General features: G+C 41.2%; 1 long non-coding RNA gene across 1 annotated transcript in view; it reads left to right on the forward strand.

Annotated features, from left to right (window-relative positions):
• The first annotated feature begins 3,461 nt into the window (after positions 1-3,461).
• LOC108751568 overlaps positions 3,462-10,944 on the forward strand; it is a 14,987-nt gene continuing 7,504 nt past the window's right edge. Inside the window, exon 1 of the long non-coding RNA XR_001939501.1 lies at positions 3,462-3,532. This is a non-coding gene — a long non-coding RNA (uncharacterized LOC108751568). The remainder of the gene's footprint in view (positions 3,533-10,944) is intronic.

Below are 10,944 nucleotides of genomic sequence, written 5' to 3' on the forward strand. Positions count from 1 at the left end.
CTGCGGAGACCTCACTTGAGGAATCGGAACCAAGGTCGAAAGCGGAGGCATCGACTACAGGGATGCCGACACCGAGATGCGAGTCCCCCGTAAGACGAAGATCCGGGAGTCTCCTAAGCGGCCGAAGAAAACCCTGCGATCCAGTCGAATTCCGCACACCAGAATACGTGAGTGACACGGCTTTCACGATTCGCGGAGCCGCAGGGCCACGCGCTAATTAGACGCGATAAGGCCCATTTGTGGAAATAGCGATCATTGCGTACCCTCGGGAAAATCAGCGCCCGGCACTTGTGCTGTGGCGAGCGAGCGAGGAACATTATTGAGGGACGCAGGACAACCAGGGTCTGATATCGCGAGCCGAGTGCCGAGCAGAGAGTCAACGGGGTGAGACGAGCGCCACGAAAGTGTAAGGTCGTTAATTTCCGGGAGACGTGTGCAATTATCATTGTTGGATTTGGTATGTGAGACACACGCGGAAGTGTCGTGCATTAGGTTTTTTGCGATATTTGCGTCTAAGCGTGTCGCTTCCGGCGACGACTCGCGCGCGCGCGTTATAAGATTTTCGGGAGAGTTATTTTCCGCGTTCGCTTAAACCACAGCCTAGTCATTGTCGTTAAGTCTTGTCGCGTATCGAGTTGCATTGTTGTATCGGAACTTTGTATCGTGGTGTCTGCGTCTCCTTTCTCTATCTTTTTCCGACTTTCTATAAAACGGTTCGAAGCCCTATGGACGAGCACGAGGTCGCGCCGTGTTTGTAATAATACCGTAACCGTCTTCTATCTCAACTATCAAAATAACGCGATTTCGATTGAATACTGTCGCCGGGATCTTGTCAACAAGTATGAACAAAAGTCGGAGATTAATCAAATATATTTGTTACTTTTATTATTACTAATTATTGTGTGGTTCATTGCCGTCGCCCATTCGCTTTTCCAAACGATCCTCTATCCTCGATCACGAACCGCCCCCTCTGCCATTCCCGAGGCTGAGTTACGAGTTACGTGTACGTTCGCAGCTCGGTGGAATCGCAAGGAAAATATCCCGAATAATTTCGATAAAGAGTAACACGCTCACTCGTGCCTGGCGCCCAACTATCGGTTTTGAAATTTTGCGTTGCCCTTAAGAGTGGCCGCGTGAAGACACCTTTCTGTCGCGTTTCTTTTGAAGTCACACGCAAGCTGATTGTAAGAGAGAATATTGGCTGCGAACGCGCGATGAAATTGCGTCACGTGAGTGTGAATTGCAATCGCTAACATTTGATAAATTACTTATTAATTATTTGTTTACATATGTCAAATTTGCATCTGCAATTAAATTCATAAAAAAAATTTTATACTGATAATTTCGTACAATTGTCCAGTTGAACTTTTTACAGCATATTATATATAAAGAAACATAGCTCATGTAACTTAAATTTGTTAATGAGACATGCACTCCATATCTAAACATGATTTTTTAGTAATAAACAAAAAAATAAAAATTTAAAAAAAGCAAAATTAAAAATTTCGTGGTTACAATTACTTTGCCAAACATTTGGCTAAGCTATTTGTTTATATCTCGTTGAGCTACCCCAAATTAAAAAAAATCCTGTTTCTACGTCAATTTATTGCTGACAAAATGTAAATTTAGCAAATTTAACGCACGAAATCAGATACACGCAAGTCGCCCGATCTTCTTCATTCCACTCGGCGCGCTGCCACCCTCGTGTCCCTCAACTTTCAAAACAAACTTTTAAACAAACTTTTTCGGTAGCAAAAATTTCAAGAATTTTTTAACAGCAAATTTAATTCTTCCTTGGTGCTAGATAGAATTCTTAATCTTAAAAATTAGAACTACAGTAATTTTTTGAAAAAAAAATTGTTATCTCGGCTCCTAATCGAAGGGTAACCATTTTTTTAAGTTCGTAAAAAAATGTCAGCTAAAAATGTTGAATACGGTTATTTAATATGATCCATATTAACAGAATTATTCCATTTTTTATATAAAAAAAAGATAACCACTTTTCGAAGTTATTTTATAATTGATTAACCGCAAAGAATTGTTTTGTTATTAAATATACGTGATAGTGCAACTCTAGAAGAAGAAAAATCACCCCTGTAAATTGCTGTACGACTGCTCAAAGATGAAGAAATTAAGTTTACCGCAGACAGGTTTTTAGTAAACAAATGGTTTTTTTGCAAAAACTAATGAATATTTCAGGCTCGTTCAGGGTTAGATTTGTTTGACTTTACGAGGGCTACATTTTACAAGAATTTCAAAGACGCTTTGTGTTTTTAAATCTCAATGAACAGAGAGCGAGTGAAAAAAAAAGATCTTTTTTGGTGTTTTTTAATTTTTTTCTACTTAATTAATAGATCGATTTTAATGTTCCACATTTTATAGATATTTCAAATATCTACATTTTTTATTTACCAAATCTTTTTCCATACAATCAATATCTTTCGTTTCATAAGCAAAAAAACGTGCTTTTTGCACTATTCGATTTTTTTCGCATATTTTCTACAAGTCTCGAATCTCAAATATACGTATTTCTTTTCTGATAGTCTTTCGAAGATTTTCGTGAAGAGAAATGCTGGTTTATAATTTTTTCCCAGTAATTCTACTTCTGAACTATTCTTACTACTCGAGTTTATGAAGGAGATATATAATATAACGCGCATAAAAAATCGTAAACAATTTAATATCTCCTAAACTATTGCGTTTTAACATGATTTATACTATTCTGGATTAATGAGATTGGTATACTATTACTGCAATTTATTAAAACTTATATATTATTTAGAATGTTCTTCGCTCTTTATTGATGCTGGGAGCCGCCGAGCGACGTATAAATAAGTATAAAGAGAGTATAAGTAGTTTGCAAGATATTTATTTATTTATATAAAATGCAAAAATATATAAACCATTTACAAAATGTCTCAAATTATTAATTCTCTGATAACAATTTAATTATAAATTAAATTTTTTAATTAGAACTTCTCTCACCTATACCTCATTTTGTCTCTATCTCGCCTCTTTCTCGTTTTCCATCTTTCATCACTGCTTTCTCACCAATATCATTCTCTAGTTTCTTATCTCTCCTCTCTTGTCTTTCGCTTTTATCTCAATTTTTCCCTCTCTCATTTCTCGCTTCTATCTCGTCTGGCGGCTCTCTTTTACTTCCAATTTCTTGATTCGCTTATATCAACTCTTTTACGTCATTACTAAGAAATGAATAGTTTACAATACATTTTACATCAAAATGTACAAAAATAAAACATAAAATGCCTCAAATTATTCATTGCTTGACCCCAACTACAATATTTAAATTCAAGATTAAATTTCGAAGTTAAAGTTTCTCTTTTCACCTGTATCTTGAATTATATACGTCTGTTTCGTTTCCTGTTTCTCGAATCTTCTCTTTCGTCTTTCAGCTCTATTCAGCTTTTTCCTTCTCTTATCTCTCGGCTTTTGCATCTATCGCGTCTCATCAGTCGCTTTAAATCTTTTTCTTCTTACTAATGTCTTGTCTCGCCACTCTCATTCCTATTTCGTCATTACTAAAAAATAAATAGTTTACAATACATTTTATTTACAGAAATGTACAGAAATAAAACATAAAGTGTCTGAAATTATTAATTTTTAACAATGATATAATTTTAAAATTAAATTCTATAGTTAAATTTCTTCTCTCATCTGTACCTCATTTTTTCTTTCTCGCTTCTTTCACATTTTTCATCTGTCGTCTCTCCTCTTTCACCAATATCTGGTTTCGTATCTCTTCAATTTCTTGTCTGTCCTCCCTCATCTTTCGCCTCTGTCTAATTTCTTTCTTCTTTCACCTCTTATCTTGCACCTCTATCTCGTCCAATTACTCGCCTCGCATTTCTCTTATTCCCGATGTTTTCTCTCATTTCTATTTTGTCGTTACTAAAAAATTACATAGCTTATAATATATTTTATATCAAAATATACAGAAATAAAACAGAAAATGAAAGAAGATGCTTTTGTAGCCGTCAAAAGTGTTCGTGTCTAGGAGGAACGCTAGGAGGTTAGAGGAAGCCGTAGAGATCTCAGAGGAGTACTTCCACAAACCCTCCAAGGCGGTTACTGGAAAGGCGTTTTCGGCGATCGAAGTGATTGTCAAATCGATCGAAAGATCAAAAAATATCAAGGGTGAGCAATAACAATAATTATATTAGAACTCTCAAATTTTAAACAATATAAAAAGATAAATATAGTAGGTTAATGAGAGTCAGCAACGATAAACGGCGCAATTATTTAATGAACAATCAATAATCAGATATTGGATTGATGTCTTCTTTATTTTGAACGTTTTGACTCTCTTTGGAGTCCTCCTCAGCAAGAATAATGTATAATTAGCTCATATGTCCATAATGCTTAAGTCACTCGCAAAATGACAAAGATGCAGCATTGTTTATCTGACATTTTTAGAAAAAAATCTTATCAGAGTGATAGATGCGTAAACAATTTAAATGACTTACTATCACGGAACATGAAGCATGTCATGAAGCTTTGTTGAACATATTTAAACTTAAAAAATAGAAATATTAAAATCAAATATAAAGATTTATACACATTTTTAAACACATCCGTGTACGACGACGTGTCACTCAGATATGAACTATTCTCGAAGTAAGAGGTCACACAATGAATTTTAAGACAAATTTGGAATTATCAAGAACAAAACACATGTAAATTGTTATTAAATCAAACCGGTAAGAACCTCAATAAAATATTGTATAGAAATTAAAAATTGTAAAAAATATTAAAATTGTAAAATAAAGAATTACATAATAAAAGGAAAAGAAAAAGGAAAAATTCAATATAAAATATATTTTGTTAAAATTGTTACATTTTCGTCAACTAATATAATAAAACTTTTTGTCAATTAAATTAATAAACTATAAATCTAAATAGGTTACTACATAAGTCAGGAGAAATTTTCTAGCATCGCTGCATACATAGGTATGATGCAGTCCTTCAGTATTTGAATGTAAATTAAGGCCATTTTTTGCATGTGTATGAATGCCATTTCCAAAATAAATCTTTTGTCCAAAAATTTTTTCTTGTCTAAAATTTAAACGTTCTCCCAATCAAAGTTATGTGAAAATTTAATACGATTTTCAGTAATTACAGAATGAGTGCCAGTGTTCCAATTAATATATCTACGATATTCAGATATTCTGCTGGAAAGCTTCCTGTTTGTCCAAACGTAAGATGCATCCCAATTTTTATAACAAATCTTATAGACCACATTTTTATTATCAAATTTTGGAAGAGCGTCCTTTTGTACTTTTATATAAATCTATTTAATTTGTTATCGCTGAAAAACACTAATTTTGTGTTGGTGTCTTTACAAATTGATGAAAATTTCTCTGAGATAATCAATATATGGTAACAAAAACCAAGATACACTAATTGTATTGTCATTTGGGACATTAGTACTAAAAAATTTTTTGTTAAACCAATATTTTAGACGACTATTGATCGTGTCAAAAACGAATTCTGCCGGATAGTAATTATTCAGTTATGTACAAATAATGAACTTTATACTTTTATAGTAAAATTTTGGATCTGAGAGTAACATAGCTCTGTCCAATATACCCATTATAACACCTTTTTTATGAGAAATAGGATGTAAAGATAAATAGTTCAGATACCATTCTGAGAATGTTGATTTGTGATACAATCTAACTCTAAACTATTATTGTTGCTAATAATGGTTACATCTAAAAAATTAATACTATTGCCTAATTCCGAGGTGAATTGCAATCTCAGATGAAAAGAATTAAAAGTTGTCAAAATAAAATCAATCATATCAACGAGACAGCCATCATGGTATCATCAACATATCTGAAGTAAAAGGGCAATTGAAAGCCTAACATTTCTATTGCTTTCTCTAAGTCTCTAAGTCTTACACAACTAAATCACTATAATAGCAGATAAGAATGATCCCATTGGTGATCCCAAAGTTTTGTTTGTATATCTCCCCATTAAAAGTGAAATACGTCACTATCACATACGAGGTCTGTTCAAAAAGTATCGCGAATTTTGTGTTTTTTCAAAAATTATTTATTTATTCATGAATATCTATTTTGTCCCCTTCAAAGTAATCCCCATCAGATATTATACACTTGTGCCAACGTTTTTTCCAATCCTCGAAGCACTTCAAAAAATTATTTTTTGTGATCTTGTTCAGCTCCTCCTTCGATGCCGTCTTTATCTCCTCAATCGTAGCGTAGCGTCGTCCTTTCATGGGCCTCTTCAGTTTCGGGAACAAGAAAAAGTCACAGGGGGCCAGATCTGGGGAATACGGTGGCTGCGGCATCATTAGTGTGTTGTTTTTGGTCAAAAATTCGCGCACAAGCAACGATGTGTGAGCAGGGGCGTTATCATGGTGCAAAAGCCAATTTTTGTTCTTCCACAAATCCGGGCGTTTCTGGCGGATTGCTTCGCGCAAATTGCGCATAACTTGCAGGTAATATTCCTTATTGACCGTTCTACCCTGTGGCAAGAACTCATGATGCACCACGCCCCTGCAATCGAAGAAAACTGTAAGCAAAACCTTCACATTCGACCGAACTTGGCGCGCTTTTTTCGGTCTTGGCTCGTGCGGCAGCTTCCATTGGGATGATTGAGCTTTGGTTTCTACGTCGTAACCATAAACCCATGATTCGTCACCAGTTATGACCTTCTGGAGCAAATTTGGGTCGTCGCGGACAGAGTCCAACAGCTCCTTAGCAATGTTAATGCGATGCTGTTTTTGGTCGAAATTGAGCAATTTTGGTACGAATTTCGCGGCGACCCGTCTCATGCCCAAATCATTGGTAAAAATCGAATGGCACGAGCCAATCGATATGTTTAGGTCCTCAGCAACCTCTCTAACGGTGATTCGACGATTGGCCAATACTATTTTCTTCACTTCATCAATGTTTTCGTCTGTTGTTGACGTGCTCGGGCGTCCGGCACGCTCTTCGTCGTTCACATCTTCTCGGCCCTCTGAGAACATTTTGTACCACCGATAAACGTTGCTTCGGTCCAAGGTAGCTTCACCATATGCCACAGTCAACATTCGGAATGCGTCCGCGCACTTAATTTTGTTTTTCACACAAAATTTGATACAGATTCTTTGATCCATTTTTTGGAATAGACAAAAATCGAAGACGAGCCAAAACACGTGCAAGCAAAGCAGCTGTCAAAAATTAACTGAACATTCAAAATGGCCGAACTTGTCGGCATAAGTGAGAGACATGAGTACCAACATAACGCCACAAAAAATCGAAAATCGAATATACGTAACCCGCGGAAATTCAAAATTCGCGATACTTTTTTAACAGATCTCGTACTTTATTAAATAATTGCGTCACTACCACATACTTCACTAAATAATTGCACCGTTTATCGTTGCTGACTCTCATTAGTCTACTATATCAAGGATAAGATTGTGGGTGTTGTCACCTTTGGGACATTGTCATGAAGCTCAAAGCTACATGGGAGGTCTTGGGCAAAAGGGCCTCTAATCCCGAAAAGGGTTATGAAAGAGAAATTACCCACCTAAGGGAGCAGATCACCTGGCTTCACCAATAACGACTGCAGGACAAGGAGGAAGTTCGACTTGAGCTTATAAAACTCAAAAAGAGCTACTCCTCATGGAGTGTGACGGCTTCTCTTGGGAGGACACCGAGTCTCCTTATATAGGATCGCAGAAAAAAAAGGGCCTCTCGCCTGCTGGGAACTACATCCCTAGCGTGGATGGGGTTGAGGTACACAGGCCTCCCATCCTCGGTAAAGAGAAAAAATTAGACGACGTGCCTGGCGTCGTGATGGAGAGGATGATTTTGGCCTCCCCTCCCCTTCCCCTCAAAGCAGCGAAAAAACCGCACCGCAGAGCTAGGAGATCGAGCCCTTCCGCCGCGATCGTCAGCGTCGAGGAGAACTCTCTCGATAGGGCGCTAACTCTATCGAGAGGGTGCTGGCCAAGATTCTGGACCGTTACGAGATCAAACTCGAGACAGCTAGGACCGGGATCGATAGCGCGCCATAGAAACCGCGACGAGGACGAGCAAAGAAAAGACATCAGCTCCCGGGAAGAAGCTCCTTCCCTTTTCGATCATCGCGAGAAGGGCCATATGGGCGAGGAGGGCCATATTCATTGTCAGAGTCAAAACGGACGAAGGAGCTGTGTTCCACTGTTGTCAGAAGGAAGGAGAAGAGGAGGATCAAGGCGCAAGGCTTCTCGTAGGGAATCGGGAATACCAAAAGCTCCTCTCAGGACGGAAAAAGGCGCATATGAAATCTGTCACCAAGCAGACGGGCGGCCCCGCGTCCAAGGAGAAAGCTCGCCGGATCCGGCCGGCGATCAGGGCGGCGGTGGTGGTGTTAACTGCGCCACCGGGAGCCTTAGTCGAATTGATGACCCTAGCTCGCGAACGTATAGATCTAGCGGGATTTGATATCGAGGAACTTCAGGCCAGACGCGTGATCTGAGGCCTTTATTTTAGAAATTAAGGGCCCTAAGGGCCAGATCAGTGCCGATATTCTGGCTGAGAAAATAACCGAAGTCTCAGTTAAGCGAGAGGGCGTAAAGGTCTTGAGGCCTATCAAAAAAGCAGAACTCTATTTGACAGATCTCGATGATTCAATCACGCAGGAGAATGTCGCAGTGGCTTCTGTGTAGGCGAATGTCTACCGAGAGACACCAAGGTTGAACCAATTGCTAGGTTCTCAGCGAACTGGGCTCCGCTTGGATACAGTGTCCGGCAACCACGGCCAAAAAAGTTGCCGACGCGAGTAAGCTCCTGGTTGGTTAGGTATCGGCCAGGGGCCCTTTCTCGCTGCCCGGTTTCTGCAATGTTTTGAGTGTTTGGGACTAGGCCATGTAAGGACCAATTACAGCAGCACCGATAGGATTGCTGCTATCAGTGCGGTTGGCAGGGGCACACTGCGCGAGAGGAGAAGACTCCTGTCAACTGCTCGGCATGCGCGGCTGAGAGTAAGTCATCCCGCCACCGGACCAACTACGTGGCGAGAAAGAGAAAAGGCAAGAGGGGTGGAGGAGGTCGTCCCGCATCGGTCCCCCCCTCCCGTGCAATTCCTCTAAGCCCAAGAAGAAGGAGGTAGCACATAAGAAAACTAAGGAAGAGGTTTCACCTTCAGTCAATTGAAAGCAGCGACCGCGCCGGCTGGTGAGTCCACGTCACGGAACTACCAAATGGAGATGTGCCCAGAGGAGGCCGACTCGCCGTAACACACGCGACACGACTCCTCCAGGGCAATTTGAATCACTCTCGTTCGGCGCAAGATATGCTCCTCCGAGCCATGAACAAGAGTGATTCAAGGCTGGCCATCGTTGTCGATCTCCATAGGGTCTTTCGACATCGAGCGAAGGATAAAGGACGGTGGAAGATCTACGGGTATTGTTTGGAGGCCTACGTTTGGCTTTTCCTCCTCCTCCCGCCTTCTTACATTGAGAGTGGCAATTTTTTCACTCTGGTGGAATGGAGGGCCTTGAATGGCCTGGCATGTTACCTCAGGCTGCAGCTTCCTTTATGGGAGCTTCCTTTTGGGAAGCGAAGCTGTACATTCAAATTGCGGCCGTGAGAAGACGTTCTCCCCATTCGATCCTTATCACGAAGGACTTCAACGCTCATTCCACGGAGTGGGGATCCCCCGCACAAATGGAAAGAGTCGTGTGACCAAAGAGTGGACTCTCGATCTCTGTCTTGTGAACAAAGGGAAACGGAGCACCTTCATCGGCGGACGCGGAGAGTTCATTGTGGAGCCCGCGCCGCCGATAGGGTGTCCAAATGGAGGGTGAACCCTCACCTCCTGGCTAAGCAATCAGATCACATGGGCATATCCATGAGGATCTTCGCGACTGCCGGCCTAGAGATCGAGAGGCGTAAAGCGTATTGAAACGCCAGGCATCCAAAGTGGACTCTGCGCAAGCTAGACGTGGATGTCCGCTCCATCCTCACCTGGGCCCAGCCGGGCCTGACTAAGAGTAGGTAGCTGAGACGAACGAGAAGGTAACGAAACTCCAGAACATCATAACGGAGGCATCCACGGACGAGAGTGTCAGACGCCTTTATGTCCCAGAGCCGCAAGATGCCTACGAGGCTCGCGTACTGGTCGCTGAATATCGCCGCTCTTAGACAGGCGACTTAGTGAGGACCTGGCGTCACCTTGCGCAAGCTAAAATGCGAAAAGAAAACGATGTAATGTTGGCGAATGCGCGCAAAATCCTTCGCATCGCTATCGGCCTAGCCAAGGCCCAATGGTGAACGGACCTCGTGTCAGACCTCGACATCAATCCGTGGGAGCTTCCATACAAACGCGGGGAACGCGTCCGTGAATGCCTCCGTTGACGGAGAGGTTAGACTTCCAGCTCCTCAACCGTGTGGTGGACATTTTGTTTCTCACGCGGTCCGCCAACATACGATTGTATGACAGTCGGAGGGATGGACTAAGGAGCTGACGGTCACCAACCATTTGACGAAATGGTCCAGGTGTATTGCCGGATTAGGGGCAGTCCGAAGGTCCCTGGTCTCGATAAAATACACGGCCGGATGTGGGCCTTAGCCTTTCGGAAGCTGTGTGGTCGCCTAAGACAACTATTCACGAGTTGCATCAGTCCAAAAAGATTCCCTCCACAGTGAAAAAGAGTTAATTTGGTCTTTCTTCACAAAGAGGGTAGACCGGCGGAGAGTCCTATTCGCCCTCCGTCTCATATATCTGCTGGACGACGTTGGTAAAATATTTGAGCGAATCATCGCTCAGTGCGTCGTCCAATACTTGTACCGGGAGAGCTTTAATTTACATCCGAGGCAATATGGGTCCCGTGAGGGACGCTCGATTGTCAGTGCCATCTGTCAGGTCCGGGTCCTTGTGGGCGGATCCATAGTGGGCGAGAGGAAGCTTGGCGCTGGCGGGATCGATCGA

Source organism: Trachymyrmex septentrionalis, unplaced genomic scaffold (genome assembly GCF_001594115.1).
Source record: "Trachymyrmex septentrionalis isolate Tsep2-gDNA-1 unplaced genomic scaffold, Tsep1.0 scaffold5, whole genome shotgun sequence".
Classification (NCBI taxonomy): Eukaryota; Metazoa; Arthropoda; class Insecta; order Hymenoptera; family Formicidae; genus Trachymyrmex; species Trachymyrmex septentrionalis.